Source organism: Rattus norvegicus, chromosome 2 (assembly GCF_021556685.1).
Source record: "Rattus norvegicus strain SHRSP/BbbUtx chromosome 2, alternate assembly SHRSP_T2T, whole genome shotgun sequence".
Lineage (NCBI taxonomy): Eukaryota > Metazoa > Chordata > Mammalia > Rodentia > Muridae > Rattus > Rattus norvegicus.
Window position 1 is genome coordinate 49,874,983 of NC_141535.1, and position 22,886 is coordinate 49,897,868.

The 22,886-nt window shown below is 40.3% G+C and overlaps 1 pseudogene; it reads left to right on the forward strand.

Moving 5' to 3' along the window:
• Positions 1 to 3,833: 3,833 nt before the first annotated feature.
• Positions 3,834 to 3,960, forward strand: LOC120101129 (U4 spliceosomal RNA; annotated as a pseudogene).
• The last annotated feature ends 18,926 nt before the right edge of the window (positions 3,961 to 22,886 follow it).

A 22,886-nucleotide genomic window follows, 5' to 3' on the forward strand; every position in this document is an offset into this window, starting at 1 on the left:
TGCATCAGACAGTATTCTAAAGGAGTCAGTCCAAGAGTATGGATTTTAACCTCACATTTCATTCTCTTTATTTGTAAACTGAAAGATGAAAATATGTTGAGTGACAGGACACACTGGTTTTGGAGCTTGCGTATGTCTTGAATAATAATTCTGAAAATGGAAAAACTGTTCTGTATTATTGTAGAGAGGGAGTGCCATTGTCATGTAAACAAAAGGACCCCAACAGTAATTTAACCCAAGTTACATACTTGACAGTTTACTCCCTTGCCAGACTTCCCTATTCTTTCAGTATAAAAATAAATAATGGATTTTTACCTAATTTGCTTTTCCAAGTAGGGCATCTATTTAATATACTTGCACATTACAAATACATATATTTTATTACATACAAAAAATTTAATGTGATGTTCTGTAAGGACTAAGAATTAAGTACTAAATAAAGCAATTAATGTATGATAATATAGTTTTAGATTATAGTTTGGTTGGTGTGCAAATATGTTACCCAGCCTATATTTATGGGTTTTGTGATTCAAATGAACAATTTGTATACAAGTACCATGTTTTTGTGCCAAGAGAATTCATTTTACTCCCTTGAATAAAATCTTTTCATATTTGTCATAATGTAGTCAAAATTCTTTGGAAATAATACAATGAAATATTTTAATAATCAGCTACAGAACGGATAAATATTCTTTTGTTAAAGAGCAAAATAGAAAGTTTCAGGTGGAAGCACGCAGGATGAATATTATGTGTAAGAGAGAAATTGTCTCTTTAGAAAGACAGGGTTCCTTAAAAATATCTTTACTAAACTAAGAATTAATAATTGTATTTCCTCTGACTATTCAGTGCTCTGGTTAGAAAATTAATAGAGAAAACTTCTCCTGGAACTCTTAGTGTAGTGGAAATGGATTCATTATGTTGATTTTATAACTACCTTATAGTAATTAACTCTATTTTCAATAGTTTATATGTATCTCTTATTAGAAATAATATAAATGGGACATCCCATGTCTTTATGGCATGAGGAAATCACCTAGAACAATGAACTGATTTACTTGTGACTCTTTGTGTAAAAATGTCTTTTAGCCTTCATTTTAGTTGAAGGGGTATTCTGTTTACATTTGTGTCTATATGTCATGTGCATGTATGTTGGATCCCCTGAGATTTGAGTTCCAGACAGTTGTGATCTGTCATATGGGCATTAGGAATTGAACCCAAGTCTTCTGGAAGAACAACCAGTCTTTTTAATCTCTGAGCCATCTTTCCAGTCCTACTTACACCTCTTAAAAGACGGCATTCAGCAAATCACAGCACCCTTTTTATGTACCTACCTCTAGCAATGTTTAAATGACTAAAGCTCTGAAAGTAGCAGCTGTATTCAATTATGTCACTGCTGAGGATTGCCATGGTGCTTGCAACTGCTTACTTAATTCATTATATTTTGTTATCTAATTAATCAAGAAAATCACCAGTAGAATTACAAAGTAGTAAAGCTCATAAGTATGAATAGATAGCCAGAAGATCTGATGTGAAAATCTATAAGCAGAACTCGATGCTCAATAAACGTCTCTGATAAACACAGGTTATTATTATTACACGGTATTTGTTGTACTTGTCCTTTGATCTCTACATCCTGAGCAAAATCAACTTGGGAGGTACACATCCTGATCACAACCCATCACTGAGGGCAGCCAAAGCAGGAATTTAAGCAGGGCAAGTATATGAAGGCAGGAGCTGATGTAGAGGTCATGGAGGGACACTGTTTACTGGTTTAATCCTCGTTGCTTTCTTCGACTGCTTTCTTTTTTTTTTTTTGTTTTCTTTTTTTTTATTATTATTAACTTGAGTATTTCTTATATACATTTCGAGTGTTATTCCCTTTCCCAGTTTCCGGGCAAACATCCCCCTCCCCCTCCCCTTTCTTATCGGTGTTCCCCTCCCCACCCTCCCCCCATTGTCCCCCTCCCCCCAACAGTCTAGTTCACTGGGGGTTCAGTCTTAGCAGGACCCAGGGCTTCCCCTTCCACTGGTGATCTTACTAGGATATTCATTGCTACCTATGGGATCAGAGTCCAGGGTCAGTCCATGTATAGTCTTTAGGTAGTGGCTTAGTCCCTGGAAGCTCTGGTTGCTTGGCATTGTTGTACATATGGGGTCTCGAGCCCCTTCAAGCTCTTCCAGTTCTTTCTCTGATTCCTTCAACGGGGGTCCTATTCTCAGTTCAGTGGTTTGCTGCTGGCATTCGCCTCTGTATTTGCTGTATTCTGGCTGTGTCTCTCAGGAGCGATCTACATCCGGCTCCTGTCGGTCTGCACTTCTTTGCTTCATCCATCTTGTCTAATCGACTGCTTTCTTATGCATCCCAAGAACATCTGCCCAGGGGCAGCACCACCTACACTGGGCTAGGTCATCTTCATCAATCAGTAAGCAATGTAGAGATTCCACAGGCTTTCCAGTACGCTTGATGGAGGCACCTGTCTTCCCAGGTGACAGGAGCTTGTGTCAAATTGGCAAAACAACAGTAGCAAATTTTTGAAGCTGCATGTAACTTTTGTACCTTTAGTAAGTCTGTCTTTATAACAGTTTAAAGCTTTGATTTTCAAATGTTTTAGATCCAGTAAGAAAGTATATAAAGTCTTTCTGTTCCGCCAGACCCAATCCCTGAGGCTAGTGCTATAACAGGGTACCAGTGGCAGCAACTACCCCCCATGTCTCCTCCACAGGCATCCCCTCCTGGCCTCCTCCTTGCACTTGTGGCTGTGTCCCAGCCCCCCAACCCCTGACTCAAGCTGACTTTCCCCTGCTCAAACACATGACAGAAGCAGATAATGTGACTTCAGACTTTGTCCATTTTCACTATTGCTGTGAGCCCAAACTTTCGATCTCCTCACTAAGGCCCTAACAGAATACCAGCTGTAGCCACCCCTTCCATGCCTCCTGTGGATACCAGATTCCCCCTCTGTCCCCCCTCCTCACACTCATTGCTGCATCCTCTCCTCTATACCTCGCAGGCATTCCTCTGCGAACACAACAGTCAATCTGGTTAATAAAATAGACAACACCCAGACCACACACTCAATGGAAATCCAAAAAAAAAAAAAAAAAAAAAAAAAAGAAACAAAAAGAAACAAAAACCAAGGAACGAAACACCCACACATCAAAGATAAATCCAGAAAGCAACACCTAGAGACCTATAATTCCCCAAACCAGATGAGATGCCTAGATGTCAGCATTGGGATGAAATCAGTAACAGGCAAGACAATATGTCTCTACCAAAGCCCAGCTATCTTACTACAGGAGGCCTACGGTATTCCTACATAGCTGAAGCACAAGAAGAAAAGAAAAAGGCCAAGTCATAGGAAAATGATAGAGGCCCTCAAAGAGGATATGAATAAATCCCTTAAAGAAATCCAGAAAAACAAATTCAAACATTTGGGAGAAATGCATGCATCCTTAAAGTAAGAAAACAAACAAGCCAGCAAGCAAGCAAACAGTTGAAGGAAATGAACCGTACAAAACTGTTTTAGAACTGAAAATAAAAACAGAAGCAATAAGGAAAACAAAAAGGGAAACTTGGAAAGGAAAGTTTGAGAATCTGAACAGAGTCAAGGTTCACCAACAGAATACAAGAGATGGGATAAACTCTGAAACACACTAGAAGAAATAATATATCAGTCAATAAAATGGTAAATAAATCAAAAGAACTTGTTTTGACACAAAACATTCAGGAAATCTGAGACACTATGAAAAAACCAAACCTAAGAATAATATGAATAGAAGAAGAAGAAGAATCCCTCAGAGGACTGGGGGGACGCGTGTAGAAATACAGAGAGAGCTTTGCGCAGTGGCAGTATCGTAGCCAAGGAGGTTTATCCGAGGCGCGATTGTTGCTAATTGAAATACAGAGAAATGTATATTTCTTTTTTATTAAATTACTTTGTTTGTTTATCATCCAAATGTGGACCCTAGTCCCCCTCCCTGAATTCTTCATCCTCTCTCCTTCCCCTTTGCTTCTGAGAGGGTGCTCCCCCACCACCCACTCACTCCCACTTAACCCCCACCTACATCCCCCTTCCCTAGGGCATCAAATATCTACAGGATTAGGCACATCTCTCAGACAAGACAGTCCTCTGCTATATATGTACTGGGGGCCGTGGATCAGCCCATATATGTTCTTTGGTTGGTGGCTTCATCTCTGGGGGCTCTGAGGGTCCCAGTTAGTTAATTCATATCTTCTTCTTCCTATGGGGATGCAATCCCCTTCCGCACCTTTGATCATTTCCCTAACTCTTAATAGGGGTCCCCAACCTCAGTCCAATGGTTGGCTGTACTCATCTGCATCTGTCTCAGTTAGTTGCTGGTAGAGCTCTCAGAGGACAATGATGCTATGTTCCTGTCTACAAGCACAACATGGCATCAGTAAAAGTGTCAGGGCTTGATGCCTGACATAGGCTGGATCACAAATTGGGCCAGTCACTGGATAGCCTTTCCTCTAGTTTCTGCTCCATTTTTCTCCCTGTATTTCCTTTAGACAGGAAAAAATCTGGGTCAAAAATTTTGAAGATGGGTAGATGGCCCCATTCCTCAACGGGCAGCCATTTAGGCTAAGTTCATCCCCATTGAGCCCTGGGAGCTGCTCACATCTCAGATCTCTAGGACTTTCTAGAGGTCCCCGCAACCCCCGCTACAGCCCTCTGGGCTTCTCTCCTGTGTCCCCACAGAAAATGTTTTTAGCGAAATTATAGCATGAAATTTTCCTAACCTAAAGAAGGAGAAACCTATAAAGTTACAAGGAGAATACAAAACACTAAATAGATTGGACAAGAAAAGAAAGTCCCCTCACCACACAATAGTCAAAACACTAGAACAAAGAAAGTATTTCTTCAGAACAATTTTCACTTTGAAAGACCCAGGACCTTCTACTTCTTTTTTTTTTTTATTAACTTGAGTATTTCTTATATACATTTCGAGTGTTATTCCCTTTCCCGGTATCCGGGCAAACATCCCCCTCCCCCCTCCCCTTCCTTATGAGTGTCCCCCTCCCAACCCTCCCCCATTGCCGCCCTCCCCCAACAGTCTAGTTCACTGGGGGTTCAGTCTTAGCAGGACCCAGGGCTTCCCCTTCCACTGGTGCTCTTACTAGGATATTCATTGCTACCTATGAGGTTGGAGCCCAGGGTCAGTCCATGTATAGTCTTTAGGTATTGGCTTAGTCCCTGGAAGCTCTGGTTGCTTGGAATTGTTGTACATATGGGGTCTCGAGCCCCTTCAAGCTCTTCCAGTTCTTTCTCTGATTCCTTCAGCGGGGGTCCTATTCTCAGTTCAGTGGTTTGCTGCTGGCATTCGCCTCTGTACTTGCTGTATTCTGGCTGTGTCTCTCAGGAGCGATCTACATCGGGCTCCTGTCGGTCTGCACTTCTTTGCTTCATCCATCTTGTCTAATTGGATGGCTGTATATGCATGGGCCACATGTGGGGCAGGCTCTGAATGGGTGTTCCTTCTGTGTCTGTTTTAATCTTTGCCTCTCTCTTCCCTGCCAAGTGTATTCTTGTTCCCCTTTTAAAGAAGGAGTGAAGCATTCACATCTTGATCATCCGTCTTGAGTTTCATTTGTTCTAGGCATCTAGGGTAATTCAAGCATTTGGGCTAATAGCCACTTATCAATGAGTGCATACCATGTATGTCTTTCTGTGATTGGGTTAGCTCACTCAGGATGATATTTTCCAGTTCCAACCATTTGCCTATGAATTTCATAAAGTCATTGTTTTTGATAGCTGAGTAATATTCCATTGTGTAGATGTACCACATTTTCTGTATCCATTCCTCTGTTGAAGGGCATCTGGGTTCTTTCCAGCTTCTGGCTATTATAAATAAGGCTGCAAGGAACATAGTGGAGCACGTGTCTTTTTTAGATGTTGGGGCATCTTTTGGGTATATGCCCAAGAGAGGTATAGATGGATCCTCAGGCAGTTCATTGTCCAATTTTCTGAGGAACCTCCAGACTGATTTCCAGAATGGTTGTACCAGTCTGCAACCCCACCAACAATGGAGGAGTGTTCCTCTTTCTCCGCATCCTCGCCAGCATTTGCTGTCACCTGAGTTTTTGATCTTAGCCATTCTCACTGGTGTGAGGTGAAATCTCAGGGTTGTTTTGATTTGCATTTCCCTTATGACTAAAGATGTTGAACATTTCTTTAGGTGTTTCTCAGCCATTCGGCATTCTTCAGCTGTGAATTGTTTGTTTAGCTCTGAACCCCATATTTTAATAGGGTCATTTGTCTCCCTGTGGTCTAACTTCTTTAGTTCTTTGTATATTTTGGATATAAGGCCTCTATCTGTTGTAGGAATGGTAAAGATCTTTTCCCAATCTGTTGGTTGCCGTTTTGTCCTAACCACAGTGTCCTTTGCCTTACAGAAGCTTTGCAGTTTTATGAGATCCCATTTGTCGATTCTTGATCTTAGAGCATAAGCCATTGGTGTTTTGTTCAGGAAATTTTTTCCAGTGCCCATGTGTTCCAGATGCTTCCCTAGTTTTTCTTCTATTACTTTGAGTGTATCTGGTTTGATGTGGAGGTCCTTGATCCACTTGGACTTAAGCTTTGTACAGGGTGATAAGCATGGATCGATCTGCATTCTTCTACATGTTGACCTCCAGTTGAACCAGCACCATTTGCTGAAAATGCTATCTTTTTTCCATTGGATGGTTTTGGCTCCTTTGTCAAAAATCAAGTGACCATAGGTGTGTGGGTTCATTTTTGGGTCTTCAATTCTATTCCATTGGTCTATCTGTCTGTCTCTGTACCAATACCATGCAGTTTTTATCACTATTGCTCTGTAATACTGCTTGAGTTCAGGGATAGTGATTCCCCCTGAAGTCCTTTTATTGTTGAGGATAGTTTTAGCTATCCTGGGTTTTTTGTTATTCCAGATGAATTTGCAAATTGTTCTGTCTAACTCTTTGAAGAATTGGATTGGTATTTTGATGGGGATTGCATTGAATCTGTAGATCGCTTTTGGTAAAATGGCCATTTTTACTATATTGATCCTGCCAATCCATGAGCATGGGAGATCTTTCCATCTTCTGAGGTCTTCTTCAATTTCTTTCTTCAGTGTCTTGAAGTTCTTATTGTACAAATGTTATACTTGCTTGGTTAAAGTCACACCGAGGTACTTTATATTATTTGGGTCTATTATGAAGGGTGTCGTTTCCCTAATTTCTTTCTCGGCTTTTTTCTCTTTTGTATAGAGGAAGGCTACTGATTTATTTGAGTTAATTTTATACCCAGCCACTTTGCTGAAGTTGTTTATCAGCTTTAGTAGTTCTCTGGTGGAACGTTTGGGATCACTTAAATATACTATCATGTCATCTGCAAATAGTGATATTTTGACCTCTTCTTTTCCGATCTGTATCCCCTTGACCTCCTTTTGTTGTCTGATTGCTCTGGCTAGGACTTCAAGAACTATATTGAATAAGTAGGGAGAGAGTGGGCAGCCTTGTCTAGTCCCTGATTTTAGTGGGATTGCTTCAAGTTTCTCTCCATTTAGTTTAATGTTAGCAACTGGTTTGCTGTATATGGCTTTTACTATGTTTAGGTATGGGCCTTGAATTCCTATTCTTTCCAGGACTTTTATCATGAAGGGGTGTTGAATTTTGTCAAATGCTTTCTCAGCATCTAATGAAATGATCATGTGGTTTTGTTCTTTCAGTTTGTTTGTATAATGGATCACATTGATGGTTTTCCGTATATTAAACCATCCCTGCATGCCTGGGATGAAGCCTACTTGATCATGGTGGATGATTGTTTTGATGTGCTCTTGGATTCGGTTTGCCAGAATTTTATTGAGTATTTTTGCATCGATATTCATAAGGGAAATTGGTCTGAAGTTCTCTTTCTTTGTTGGGTCTTTGTGTGGTTTAGGTATAAGAGTAATTGTGGCTTCATAGAAGGAATTCGGTAGTGATCCATCTGTTTCAATTTTATGGAATAGTTTGGATAATATTGGTATGAGGACTTCTATGAAGGTCTGATAGAATTCTGCACTAAACCCGTCTGGACCTGGGCTCTTTTTGGTTGGGAGAACTTTAATGACTGCTTCTAATTCCTTGGGAGTTATGGGGTTGTTTAACTGGTTTATCTGTTCCTGATTTAACTTCGATACCTGGTATCTGTCTAGGAAATTGTCCATTTCCTGTAGATTTTCAAGTTTTGTTGAATATAGGCTTTTATAGTAAGATCTGATGATTTTTTGAATTTCCTCTGAATCTGTAGTTATGTCTCCCTTTTCATTTCTGATTTTGTTAAATTGGGCACACTCTTTGTGTCCTCTTGTTAGTCTGGCTAAGGGTTTATCTATCTTGTTGATTTTCTCAAAGAACCAACTTTTGGTTCTGTTGATTCTTTCTATGGTCCTTTTTGTTTCTACTTGGTTGATTTCAGCTCTGAGTTTGATTATTTCCTGCCTTCTACTCCTCCTGGGTGTATTTGCTTCTTTTTGTTCTAGAGCTTTTAGGTGTGCTGTCAAGCTGCTGACATATGCTCTTTCCTGTTTCTTTCTGAAGGCACTCAGCGCTATGAGTTTTCCTCTTAGCACAGCTTTCATTGTGTCCCATAAGTTTGGGTATGTTGTACCTTCATTTTCATTAAATTCTAAAAAGTCTTTAATTTCTTTCTTTATTTCTTCCTTGACCAGGTTATCATTGTGTAGAGCATTGTTCAATTTCCACATATATGTGGGCATCCTTCCCTTATTGTTATTGAAGACCAGTTTTAGGCCGTGGTGGTCTGACACATGGGATTATTTCTATCTTTCTGTACCTGTTGAGGCCCGTTTTTTGACCAATTATATGGTCAATTTTGGAGAAAGTACCATGAGGAGTTGAGAAGAAGGTATATCCTTTTGCTTTAGGACAGAATGTTCTATAAATATCTGTTAAGTCCATTTGGCTCATGACTTCTCTTAGTCTGTCTATGTCTCTGTTTAATTTCTGTTTCCATGATCTCTCCATCGATGAGAGTGGGGTGTTGAAATCTCCTACTATTATTGTGTGAGGTGCAATGTGTGTTTTGAGCTTTAGTAAGGTTTCTTTTACGTATGTAGGTGCCCTTGTATTTGGGGCATAGATATTTAGGATTGAGAGTTCATCTTGGTGGATTTTTCCTTTGATGAATATGAAGTGTCCTTCCTTACCTTTTTTGATGACTTTTAGTTGAAAATTGATTTTATTTGATATTAGAATGGCTACTCCAGCTTGCTTCTTCTGACCATTTGCTTGGAAAGTTGTTTTCCAGCCTTTCACTCTGAGGTAGTGTCTGTCTTTGTCTCTGAGGTGTGTTTCCTGTAGGCAGCAGAATGCAGGGTCCTTGTTGCATATCCAGTGTGTTAATCTATGTCTTTTTATTGGGGAGTTGAGGCCATTGATGTTGAGAGATATTAAGGAATAGTGATTATTGCTTCCTGTTATATTCATATTTGGATGTGAGGTTATGTTTGTGTGCTTTTCTTCTCTTTGTTTTGTTTCCAAGACGATTAGTTTCTTGCTTCTTCTAGGGTATAGCTTGCCTCCTTATGTTGGGCTTTACCATTTATTATCCTTTGTAGTGCTGGATTTGTAGAAAGATATTGTGTAAATTTGGTTTTGTCATGGAATATATTGGTTTCTCCATCTATGTTAATTGAGAGTTTTGCAGGATACAGTAACCTGGGCTGGCATTTGTGTTCTCTTAGGGTCTGTATGACATCAGTCCAGGATCTTCTGGCCTTCATAGTTTCTGGCGAGAAGTCTGGTGTGATTCTGATAGGTCTCCCTTTATATGTTACTTGACCTTTTTCCCTTACTGCTTTTAATATTTCTTTATTTTGTGCGTTTGGTGTTTTGACTATTATGTGACGTGAGGTGTTTCTTTTCTGGTCCAATCTATTTGAAGTTCTGTAGGCTTCTTGTATGCCTATGGGTATCTCTTTTTTTAGGTTAGGGAAGTTTTCTTCTACGATTTTGTTGAAGATATTTTTTGGTCCTTTGAGCTGGGAGTCTTCACTCTCTTCTATACCTATTATCCTTAGGTTTGATCTTCTCATTGAGTCCTGGATTTCCTGTATGTTTTGGACCAGTAGCTTTTTCCGCTTTACATTATCTTTGACAGTTGAGTCAATGATTTCTATGGAATCTTCTGTTCCTGAGATTCTCTCTTCCATCTCTTGTATTCTGTTGGTGAAGCTTGTATCTACAGCTCCTTGTCTCTTCTTTTGGTTTTCTATATCCAGGGTTGTTTCCATGTGTTCTTTCTTGATTGCTTCTATTTCCATTTTTAATTCCTTCAACTGTTTGATTGTGTTTTCTGGAATTCTTTCAGGCATTTTTGTGATTCCTCTCTGTAGGCTTCTACTTGTTTATTAATGTTTTCCTGTGTTTCTCTAAGGGAGTTCTTCACGTCTTTCTTGAATTCCTCCAGCATCATGATCAAATATGATTTTGAAACTAGATCTTGGTTTTCTGGTGTGTTTGGATATTCCATGTTTGTTTTGATGGGAGAATTGTGCTCCGATGGTGCCCTGTAGTCTTGGTTTCTGTTGCTTGGGTTCCTGCGCTTGCCTCTAGCCATCAGATTATCTCTAGTGTTACTTTGTTCTGCTATTTCTGACAGTGGCTAGACTGTCCTATAAGCCTGTGTGTCAGGAGTGCTGTAGACCTGTTTTCCTGTTTTCTTTCAGCCAGTTATGGGGACAGAGTGTTCTGCTTTCGGGCGTGTAGTTTTTCCTCTCTACACGTCTTCAGCTGTTCCTGTGGGCCTGTGTCTTTAGTTCACCAGGCAGGTCACTTGCAGCAGAAAAGTTGGTCTTACCTGTGGTCCCGAGGCTCAAGTTCGCTCTCGGGGTGCTGCCCATGAGCTCTCTGTGCCGGCAGCAACCAGGAAGATCTGCTCCACCATTTCCAGGAGCTTCAGTGCACCAGGGTTCCAGATGGCGTTTGGTGTTTTCCTCTGGCGTCCGAGATGTCTGCAGAGTGCAGTCTCTTCTGGTTTCCCAGGCGTGTCTGCCTCTCTGAAGTTTTAGCTCTCCCTCCCATGGGATTTGGGTGCAGAAAATTGTTTATCAGGTCTGTTCCTTCAGTTTCCGGAGGTGTCTCAGTCGCAGGGCCTTCTACTACTTTTTAAGGAGAAACAATTCACAATTACTGAGCAGTAGTGAAATGTAACAGATAAACACAGACATAGTAGAGTAACACTGGATATTGCAATTAAGACTCTGAAAGTCAAAAGGGCCTGGGCAGATGTACTGAAGATGAGAAGGTAGCCCAGACTACTTTTCCACCACAAAACTTTCAATCGTTGTAGATGGAGAAAACAAAATACCTCGTGATAGATTTAAATTAAAACTATCTCTCTAGAAATCCAGCCTTACAGAAGGTGCTAGAAGGAAAGCTCCAACTGAAAAAGATTAACTACACCAACAAAAACAGTGGCAGGAAATAATCTCACAGTAGCAAAGTCAAAAGAAGGGAACTAGGAACCAACAATCACTGGTTATTGATATCTCGCAAGGTCAATAGTCTCAATTCCTCAATGAAAAGACACACAGTGGATGCAGAAACAGGATCCATCCTTCTGTTATATCCAAGAAATATTCCTCAACCCTAAGGACAGACATTACCTAAGGGTAAAAGGTTGTGAACATATATTCTGAGCAGATGAACCTAAGATGTAGGCAGGGGTAGACATTTCAGTTCTCAATACTTATGCCTCATAAACAAGGCCACCCACTTTTGTAAATAAAACACCTCTACAGCTTAAGTCACATTATTAACCCTCACACACCAAGAGTGGGAGGTTTCAGAACTGGACTCTCACCAGTGGATAGGTCATCCAGACAAAAACTGAACAGAAGACTAGGACCTACCAGATATCTGCAACAGTTCATCCCAATACAGAAGAATATAACTTTTTCTCAGCATCTCACTCAAACTTCTCCCAAATTAACCACATACTGGGTTACAAAACAAGTTTTAACAGATGCAAGGAATTTGAAATAACACCCAGCAAATTCTGTCAGGCGACCACTGTGGACCAAATCTTGGTATCAACAATACAGAAACAAAATAAAGCTTACGAAGTTGTGGAAACTGAAGAGATCTCTACTGAATGAAAAATGTGTCAAGGTAGAAATGAAGAAGTAAAAGACTTTCTGGAATTCAATGCTAAGGAATACACAACATAGCCAAAATGAGGGGACACAGGGAAAGTGAGGCTAACAGGAAAGTTCATAGCATTAAGCACCTCCATAAAAAGTTCGGAGAGATCTCATATTGCTAACTTACCAGCACACATAAAAGCTCTAGGAAAAAAAAGAAACCTACCCAAAAGGAGTGGATGGCTCGAAATAATCAAACTGAAGATTGAAATCAATAGAATAGAAACAAAGAGAACAATATAAAGAACAAATGAATTAGAGTTGATTCTTTGAGAAAATCAGTAAGATAGATGAACTCTTAGCCAAACTAAAAAAGATGGAGAGAGAATATCTGAATTAACAAAATCAGAAGGGAAATGCAGGACATAACAACAGACATTGGAGAAAAATAATCATAAGAATTTACTTTAAAAACTCTATACTGCAGCAAGTTGGAAAACATAAAAAAATAAATTTTCAATTCATATCATTTATCACAGTTAAACCAAGATAAGAATTTTAAACTAACTTGAAACCCAAAATGATATAGAAGCTGTCGTTTGATATCTCCCAACAACAACAACAACCAAAACAAAACACAAAACAACAACAACAAAAAAAAAAAAAAAAAACAAGGTCCGATGATTTTAGCTCAAAATTTACTAGAATTTCAAGGAAGAATTCATGACAATTGTCCTCAAATTATTCCACAAAATAGAAACAGAAGAAATCCGTTGTTGGTGGTTTAGTCCCTGGGAGCTTTGGGGGGGCGGGGTCTGGTTGGTTGATATTGTTGTTCTCCCTATGGGGTTGCAAGCCCCTTCAACCAAAGACTACACATGGGGTAAGACCCGTGGCTCCAGCTGGATATGTAGCAGAGGATGGCCTTATCTGGCATCACTGGGAGGGGAACCTCTTGGTCCTGTGGAGGCTGAATGGCCCAGGGTAGGGGAATGCTAGGGTGCTGAGGCAGGAGTGGGTGGACAGGTGGGGGAGCACCTTCATGGAGGCAGAGGGGATGAGGGGATAGGGGTCTTGTAGAGGGGAAACTGGGGAGGAGGATAGCATTTGAAATGTAAATAAATAAAATAACATAAAAAATGAAAAAAAAGAAACATTGTCCAATACATCTTAAGAGTCTATAGTTAGCCTGATAACCAAACCAAATAATGAGACAACCAAGAAAGAGAATTACAGACCAATATCCCTTATGATCATAGGTGCAAAAATATTAAATAAAATAATTACATACTGGATCAAAACACACCTCAAAATATCATCCATAGTGATCAAGTAGACTTTCTCCCAGAAACATAGTGTTCGTTCAAAATACACAAATCAGTAAACACAATTCACCATTTAAAGAAATTGGAAGAAAAACCACATTATCATCTTATTAGATATAAAACATGTATTTGACAAAATCAGACACCCTTCATGATAAAAGTCTTGATGACATCAGGGTATAAGAGACATACCTAATGAAGGCAATTTGCACCAAGCCTATAGCCAACTTTAAATTGAAAGGAGAAATAAAATCATATCAAGAAATTAAAATCAGGAAGAAAACAAGGTCGTCTGCTTTCTCAATATCTATTCACTGTGGTACTTGAAGTTTTTAAGGGAATACAAAATGGAAAGTTGAAGTCAAAGTATCAATATTCACAGATGATATGATAGTATTCATAAGTGACCCTAGGAATTTTACTTAGGAACTCCTACAGCTGATAAACACTTTCATCTAGGTGGCTGGACACAAGATTAACTGAAAAAAAAATCAGTAGATTCCATATTCAAATGACAAATGAACCGAGTTGTAAATTAGGAAGACAACATCTTTCATAATAATCCTGAACAATATAAAATATTCAAAATATATAAAAGAACTCAAAAACTGAATACCAAGAAACCAAATAATCCAATTAAATTGGGCACAGATCTGAACAGAGATCTGTTTTTGTTTGGTTGACTTTGATTTTTTTCCTACTTTATTTCTTTTTTTTTACACACGTATCCTTGGGTTTTGTTTATATCTCCCATCCCCCGCTACCACATACTAATTTCCATTTCTACCCAAATAAATTTTATGAAACTCTCACATCTAAGCTTACCTTTGGCCTCTGTAAACCCTATTAAGCAGCTTGCTGAGTTTTCTGGCTGGTTGGTCTGAGATGGCTTTGCGTTCTGTAGGTAATGGGTGGGTGTGGTTGCGTGTTCATGTAGATTTTTAAAAGTTGGGCAAGACGTAGAAAAACAGCAAACAAGCAATGTACAAGAAGGCAGCATGAAAAGTGTCAGCGTGGGTGCGAGAACCCGGAATCAATATTCAAACCCCGTGCACGTCTCAATTTTTCTTTGTTACCTTGTCAGTGTTTTGAAAAGTCTAAATTATGCTTGCAAAAGCTTAACGTATGCATACATATGTATGAAAGTTTACAACTTAGCAGGGCAGAGACAGACAAGCACAATAGTGGGTTTCGCCTTGAGTAAAAGGCAGAGAAGGAAGTGGTACGGTTTGGTTTCTTACAGGGCTGGAGTCACGGGCCATTCTGGCAGCTTCTCAGGGTCATACACCAGATCTGATACACACAGATCTTAGACCCATAGAGGCAGCTTTTCCTACACTTTGCTTTAGCCTGTACCCTCCTCATCTCAATCCAGCTTCTTTTGTCTCTTTCCTGACCTATGGCTCCAAACATGGCCTCGTGCTTCCCCATGGTTCTCAAATCAATTTGGCCCTATAGGGCAACATTCGTTGCTGTCCTAACTGAGCGAATGCTATGCGATAGTTGGGAAAAGATTGGGATGCTAATGAATTCCAGCACGGCATATGACAGATTCCCTCCCCAGTAAGGAATTACCAGCCCCAAACACCAACCGTGTTCATGGTAGAGTTTCTAGGCTCATCTTTCCCACTCGCAGAGTCCCAGTTTAGCAGGCGAAACAACTTTCCTTTCCTTTCCTTTCCTTTCCTTTCCTTTCCTTTCCTTTCCTTTCCTTTCCTTTCCTTTCCTTTCCTTTCCTTTCCTTTCCTTTCCTTTCCTTTCCTTTCCTTTCCTTTCCTTCTTTCCTTTCCTTTCCTTTCCTTTCCTTTCCTTTCCTTTCCTTTCCTTTCCTTTTTTTCTATTGGATTTTTAAAATTTACACTTCAAATGTTATTCCCTTTCCAGGTTTCCGAGACATAAGTCCCCTATCCCATCCCTCTCCCCTTCTTCTATAATGGTGTTCCCCTCCCTATCGCCCCCCCGTCCTCCCCCCCTACATTCCCCTATACTGGGGATCCACATTCCATACCTTTTATCCCCCCCACTCCCCCAACCTCTGTACTCCTCCCACCCTACCCCAGTCTCCACAAGGATGTCCCCACCCCACCCACCCCACCAGACCTCTAAACTTCCTGGGACCTCCAGTTTCTTGATGATTAGCTGCATCTTCTCTGACTGAGCCCAGACCCAGGAGTCCTCTGCTGTAGAGAATTCTTAATAGAGCAATTTCAATGGCTGAGAAACACTTAGCATCCTTAGCCTTAGTTCAAATCTATTTTGAGATTCCATGTAAACTTGTCAGAATGAGTAAGGTCAGTAACACAAGTGATCACTCATGCTGGCAAGGCTATGGAGCAAGGGTAACATTCTCCACTGCTAGTGAGGGTGCAAACTTGCAGAGCTGCTTTGGAAAACAATAGGGCTGTTCCTCAGAACACTGGGAATCCATCTACCTCAAGACCCAACCACACTACTCTCAGGTATATCAGGTATATACAATGAAGTCTTACTCAGCTCCTAAAAAGATGACATCATGAAATTTGCAGAGTGAACTAGAAACAATCATCTTGAGTGAGTTAATCCAGACCCAGAAAGACAAATATGGTATATATTCATTTATAAATGGCATTAGCCATTAAGTAAATAGTAACCAAGCTATACTCTGTAGACCCAGGGAGATTAAGTCAAGAAGAAAAGTGTTAGGGGGTGGGCACATGGATCTCCCTGGGAAGGGAAAATAGAATAGATTTACTGGATGGACTTGGGGTAAGAGGGTTGGGAGAAGAAAGGATCAAGCATGGATAAGTGAGATTATTATGTGGAGGGAGAGAGGGCTGAAATTGTGGGATATTTGGAGGATGGTGTGGAAACAGTTCAGTGGAAACTTCCTGAAATCTGTGGAGGTGATCCTAGTGAGGAGTCCTTGTAATGGGTTATAAGGAGTCTGAACTGCCCTTCTCTCATAGCCAGGCAAAGTTCCTAGTGCCTGGACTGGGTTGTATTCAGTTGAGTTATTTGCTGAGGGGATCCTGTGGATAGCCCCAAACAACCAGGCTGATGCCAGGACAGCCAGTTGCTCTCTGCAAACTGACAGTGGGTCCCCCATTAGTGTTATTGCTCAGAGGATATAGGCCTCATCAATGGAAGTGTTAAACCTCTTCAGGTGAGGAGGTTCTCTACTATGAGAAATGTTAGCTCTCTGTTCCCGTTGAGAAAAGTTTCCTAAAAGTGTTAACAGCTCTGCTCCAGTGGGGTTTGATTTCCTTAAAGTGGTACAACTCTCCTCCAGTGGGAGTCAGGGTAGAGTCAATTGAAGAGGTTTCCAAAGGCATGCGCTACAGCTCTGAAGGGAAAAGTATCCTGGCAGTTGACAGGCGACGAATGCTTCAGAGTTACACCTTACAACAAACCTCGCACGAGAAGTTTATGGGAAGAACCCAGGAGAGTGCCGGCCTCTGCTCAGGTGAGAAGCAGCAGTGAACTAAGCAGAAGATGGACTTTATAAAGCATCTCTTGGAGCTGGCTCATTCCAAGGTGGGAATTGATGGGTTTTCAAGTCCTGAGCTTGAGTGAGTCTTGGGGGCGGGGTGGAGTTTAGGCTTTATGGTAGGTAGAGTGTTCCCTGGGTGGAAACTCATAGTTGGAAGTCCTCAGGGGTATGGTCTGGCCACCTGAATGCTCTGGGCACCTGAATATATCATTGCTCAGGACAATATCTACACAGCTCATTGAAGGTGGCAAGGGTGAGCTTGTTACTGCATGGAACCTTCTCCCCTACACCCTTACATTTGGTGTAGGAAGTTACTCTGCAGGCTACCGAGAGATAAGTGTGAACAGCAACCCAAGCACAGAACCTTTGACAATATTCTCTTCTGCCTGCAAGACCTGCTGTGCTAAGGCAATGATGGTTCAGAATTTGTGGGAGTGGCCAACCAATACCTGATTTGACTTATGGTCCACTCCATGACAGGAAGCCCATTGCCAACACTGCTTGGATGCCCTGAAACTGGACATCACACAGGCGTAGGGTAGAAGTATCCAAAACTGGTTTAAGAAAATCAATGGAATGATTCATACTGATATTCTCTGTACTCATAGATCTGTATCTTGTCCAGCCATGTAGATACCCTCAGCAGACATTATGCAGAAAGAGAGAGAGTCTAATTTGTAGGTCTCCATCAGGTTCCTCCTCTGGGAGCTCAGCAATACCTCTTCCACAAGAAGGAACAGAAATAATGTAGGAGTCAGAACCCACTAAGCCAGGCACCTGAGGGCTTGTAGAGACTAAAGCACAGGGCCTGCAGGTTTCTACACCAGATCCCCGTTAGTATATACCGTGGCTGTTACCTTGGTATTCTTGTGGAACTCTTAACTATGTGTCTAACTCTTTTGGCTGCTTTTGGGACTGTTTACATCTTGTTGGGATGTCTTTTATAGCTTCTTTGTAAGGGCTTTTGCCTTATCTTATTGTATTTAATTTTGTTGTGTCTTGGAGGCCTGTTCTTTTCTGATGGGAGACAGAGGGGGAGAGGATGGAGGAGAGAAAGTAAGCAGATGCCAGCTGGGAGGAAGAGATGGCAAGGTTGGGTTGGGTTGAATTGTATGAGAGTAGAATCTGTTGTCAATTAAAAGGAAGGAAAGCATGCATAACGCAAGTTTCAAAGGGAAGAGGTTTGCCTTCGTAGAACTTCACATTCTCAATTTATCTTATAGATGGTTGGTTCATACAGAAGAACTCTCTCAGAACTTGAGTTCTAGGTATGATAATGTCAGTTACACCATATTCACACAAAATTCAGGATCATACATAAGCTGATAGTATAATAGTTTTCATGTTAACTCAGTTTCATCGTGCCTCATGTCCTAGCCTGTAAACAGAGATAATTGGAAGAATTAAAATAACACCATGGCCTCTTTTCCTTTGATCCTTTGCCAGATTAGAAGAGATGCTTCTATTTCTCATTTCATAGAGATGAGCTAAAATAGTTTCATATTTTAATTTTATTTTCTTAAAAGGAAAAAATGAATTCATAAGATAAAGTCTCTCAAATTATTTTTTTTATTAACTTGAGTATTTCTTATTTACATTTCCAATGTTATTCCCTTTCCCGGTTTCCAGGCCAACATCCCCCTAACTCCTCCCCCTCCCCATCTATACCGGTGTTCCCCTCCCCATCCTCCCCCCATTACCGCCCTCCCCCCAAAAATTACATTCACTCGGGGTTCAGTCATGGCAGGACTAAGGGCTTCCCCTTCCACTGGTGATCTTACTAGGATATTCATTGCTACCTATGAGGTCAGAGTCCACGGTCAGTCCATGTATAGTCTTTGGGTAGTGGCTTAGTCCCTGGAAGCTCTGATTGGTTGGCATTGTTGTTCATATGGGGTCTCGAACCCCTTCAAGCTCTTTCAGTCCTTTCTCTGATTCCTTCAACGGGGGTCCCGTTCTCAGTTCAGTGGTTTGCTGCTGGCATTTGCCTATGTATTTGCTGTATTCTTGCTGTGTCTCTCAGGAGAGATCTACATCCGGTTCCTGTCGGCCTGCACTTCTTTGCTTCGTCCATCTTGTCTAATTGGGTGGCTGTATATGTATGGGCCACATGTGGGACAGGTCCTGAATGGGTGTTCCTTCTGCCTCTGTTTTAATCTTTGCCTCCCTATTCCCTGCCAAGGGTATTCTTGTTCCCCTTCTAAAGAAGGAGTGAAGCATTCGCATTTTAATCATCCGTCTTGAGTTTCATGTGTTCTGTGCATCTAGGACAATTCAAGCATTTGGGCTAATAGCCACTTATCAATGAGTGCATACTATGTATGTTCTTCTGTGATTGGGTTACCTCACTTAGGATGATATTTTCCAGATCCGACCATTTGCCTTTGAATTTCATAAAGTCATTGTTTTTGATATCTGAGTAATATTCCATTGTGTAGATGTACCACATTTTCTGTATCCATTCCTCTGTTGAAGGGCATCTGGGTTCTTTCCAGCTTCTGGCTATTTTAAATAAGGCTGCTATGAACATAGTGGAGCACGTGTCTTTTTTATATGTTGGGGCATCTTTTGGGTATATGCCTAAGAGAGGTATAGCTGGGTCCTCAGGTAGTTTAATGTCCAATTTTCTGAGGAACCTCCAGACTGATTTCTAGAATGGTTGTACCAGTCTGCAATCTCACCAACAATGGAGGAGTGTTCCTCTTTCTCCACATCCTTGCCAGCATTTGCTTTCACCTGAGTTTTTGATCTTAGCCATTCTCACTGGTGTGAGGTGAAATCTCAGGGTTGTTTTGATTTGCATTTCCCTTATGATTAAAGATGTTGAACATTTCCTTAGGTGTTTCTCAGCCATTCAGCATTCCTCAGCTGTGAATTGTTTGTTTAGCTCTGAACCCCATTTTTTAATAGGGTTATTTGTCTCCCTGCGGTCTAACTTCTTGAGTTCTTTGTATATTTTGGATATAAGGCCTCTATCTGTTGTAGGATTGGTAAAGATCTTTTCCCAATCTGTTGGTTGCCGTTTTGTCCTAACCACAGTGTCCTTTGCCTTACAGAAGCTTTGCAGTTTTATGAGATCCCATTTGTCGATTCTTGATCTTAGAGCATAAGCCATTGGTGTTTTGTTCAGGAAATTTTCTCCAGTGCCCATGTGTTTGAGTTGCTTCCCCACTTTTTCTTCTATTAGTTTGAGTGTATCTGGTTTGATGTGGAGGTCCTTGATCCACTTGGACTTAAGCTTTGTACAGGGTGATAAGCATGGATCGATCTGCATTCTTCTACATGTTGACCTCCAGTTGAACCAGCACCATTTGCTGAAAATGCTATCTTTTTTCCATTGGATGGTTTTGGCTCCTTTGTCAAAAATCAAGTGCCCATAGGTGTGTGGGTTCATTTCTGGTTCTTCAATTCTGTTCCATTGGTCTATCTGTCTGTCTCTGTACCAATACTCAAATTATTAAGGCGCAAATATGTTTGAGTTTGGTTTCCAGTTCTGGAGCAATAATAACAAAAGAAAAATTTCCAAAATAGTGTTATTTTGTCACCTGAACAATGGAATTAGAGTTTCCGAGTTAGTATTAAGATAGAAATATATAAAACATTTTATTGATACATATAAATGCATAACTCCAAGTCAAATACCATTAAATACTTTGTGAGTGAGAAGGAAAACAATCGTTATTTTCAGATTGTTTTTTATCAATATTGAGGAAAATATTAATGTAGGAAACTTAGTTAATAGAAAACCGCGTGATACTTTTTAAAGATATAAAAAAGGCCTGAGACAAGGGCAAGTTCATGCTGCGGTCACATGGAAGTCACTTTCTTAATGAAATATATGTACCTATAGCAAGCCAACTTCGAGTATTCACCGATGAAGTCCTAGAAACAGTATCATTAACTTGATGGTAACCATCAAGAGCCACTACCACCCTGCAACTTTATATTTTAATGCTCTTGTAATACTTCTTGATTATTTAGAATCTGTTAAAAATCATAAGAAATGAAAAACTAACATCTCCTTTCCATATATGCAATATGCCACACCAGAAGTTATTGACCTTGTACAGAAAAGAAGCGGCTACCTTTATTATTCTAAGGTTTTGATATCAACCGTAATGGGAATGACTGTAAGTGTGAATGTGGATAATAAGGAAATAGACTAAACAGCTAAAGGTTTAATGTAGCTGTAAACACTTTTCTCAGGGAATTTTAGAGAGTGTTATATAATACTCATTTTCAGCTTGAAGTCAGATCATGTATGTGAGTTGATGGTCAACTATTGCTAGGGATCAATTCTTTGGAAAACACTGAAAGAAAATTTATGATCCTGCCTGAGAATGCAATTCTACTCACTGTTATGGAAACTTTCATCTCTCTAAATAACCACCAAGCCTTTCAATCTGTCAGTAACTGTTCTAACGACTATATCTGCGATATAACCCCTAAACCTAATCCTTAAGGAATGTTATGGGAGACAAGGCAGAAAGATAATGAAGCCAAAAGCCTAGGATGTCTTTTGATAGACTGTGTCCAAGATGTGTGTCTAGACATAAGAGAAGATGGACCCATGAATACTGAACAATATGGTCGCCTGAACAAGACCAGCATAATGACAGTTGGCATGCCAATGAAGCCATTCCACACAGTCCTACCCCTAGTTGAAGAGCTACATGTGGTCAGTGACTGCAGGGGCAGGGAGAATCAGGGGTCTACAAGGACAAACTCCCACATAGCATTCAATCCTAAGTCACTGACCTAGCATTAGATGAATAAAGTCAAATGGATGCAGTAGGTTACATGCATATGTGTGCATGTATGCATATAAACACATGTTTATGTATATATATATATGTATATCTTCGTGTGTGTATATAATATCATATGGATTGGGCAGCCAAGAAAGGCTTCTCAAAATGAACGATATTAAAACTGAAAGCTTAATGCTAAAAAGGATAGATCTACATTCTGTTCATGTGATAATCAGAGAAAAACAATAGTCTTCCAGAAGTCCCAAATGTCACTTTAGGACCACAAATACATATTGTTTATATATATATATATATATATATATATATATATATATATATATCAATAATAAAGCATGATTTTAGAGGAGACACAAGAGAGGACCTTGGATGGAGAGAGGTAGGGCCAGGAGAGATGCAGATTTGATGCCCAAGTATAAATTGCCATCAAACCTTAAACCCAAAAAAAAACGTTACTTTGGAGAAACATCAACAGAGGTTGTTATCTCTGTCTTTGGAGAGTTTGTGTATAATTGGTTGTGTAAAATATATACTTGAATATAATTGGATAAGAGATATTCTGGCCCTCCTGAAACTCATTTTGTGGACTAGGCTGGCCTCAAACTCAGAGATCCACCTGCTTCTGCCTCCAGAGTACTGGGATTATAGGTATGCACTACCACCTCCCAGCAAGGATATTGAAGATTTTGACTTTAAGAAATCTTTCTTTTACATTGTAAAAAATATTTTTTTACATTATTTACATTTTACATTACTCTAGGTAGCCAAGAACTAGGTAGCTCTAGGAGAGCTTGGGTTTAATTGGGTATATAAGTTATCTCTATAGAGAGAAACTTGTCTCAAAAGACAAAACAAAAAACAAACATTAAAAATAATAACAACAAAAAAATCTTCAAACTCCCCCCAAATTCCCACAAGATCCCACTTCACTTCAATTAGAATGACGATTAACAGAGAAAGGACTGGAAGAGCTTGAAGGGGATCGAGACCCCATATGAACAACAATGCCAACCAACCAGAGCTTCCAGGGACTAAGCCACTACCCAAAGACTATATATGGACTGACCCTGGACTCCAACCTCATAGGTAGCAATGAATAGCCTAGTAAGAGCACCAGTGGAAGGAGAAGCCCTTGGTCCTGGTAAGACTGAACCCCCAGTGAACGTGATTGTTGTGGGGAGGGCGGTAATGGGGGGG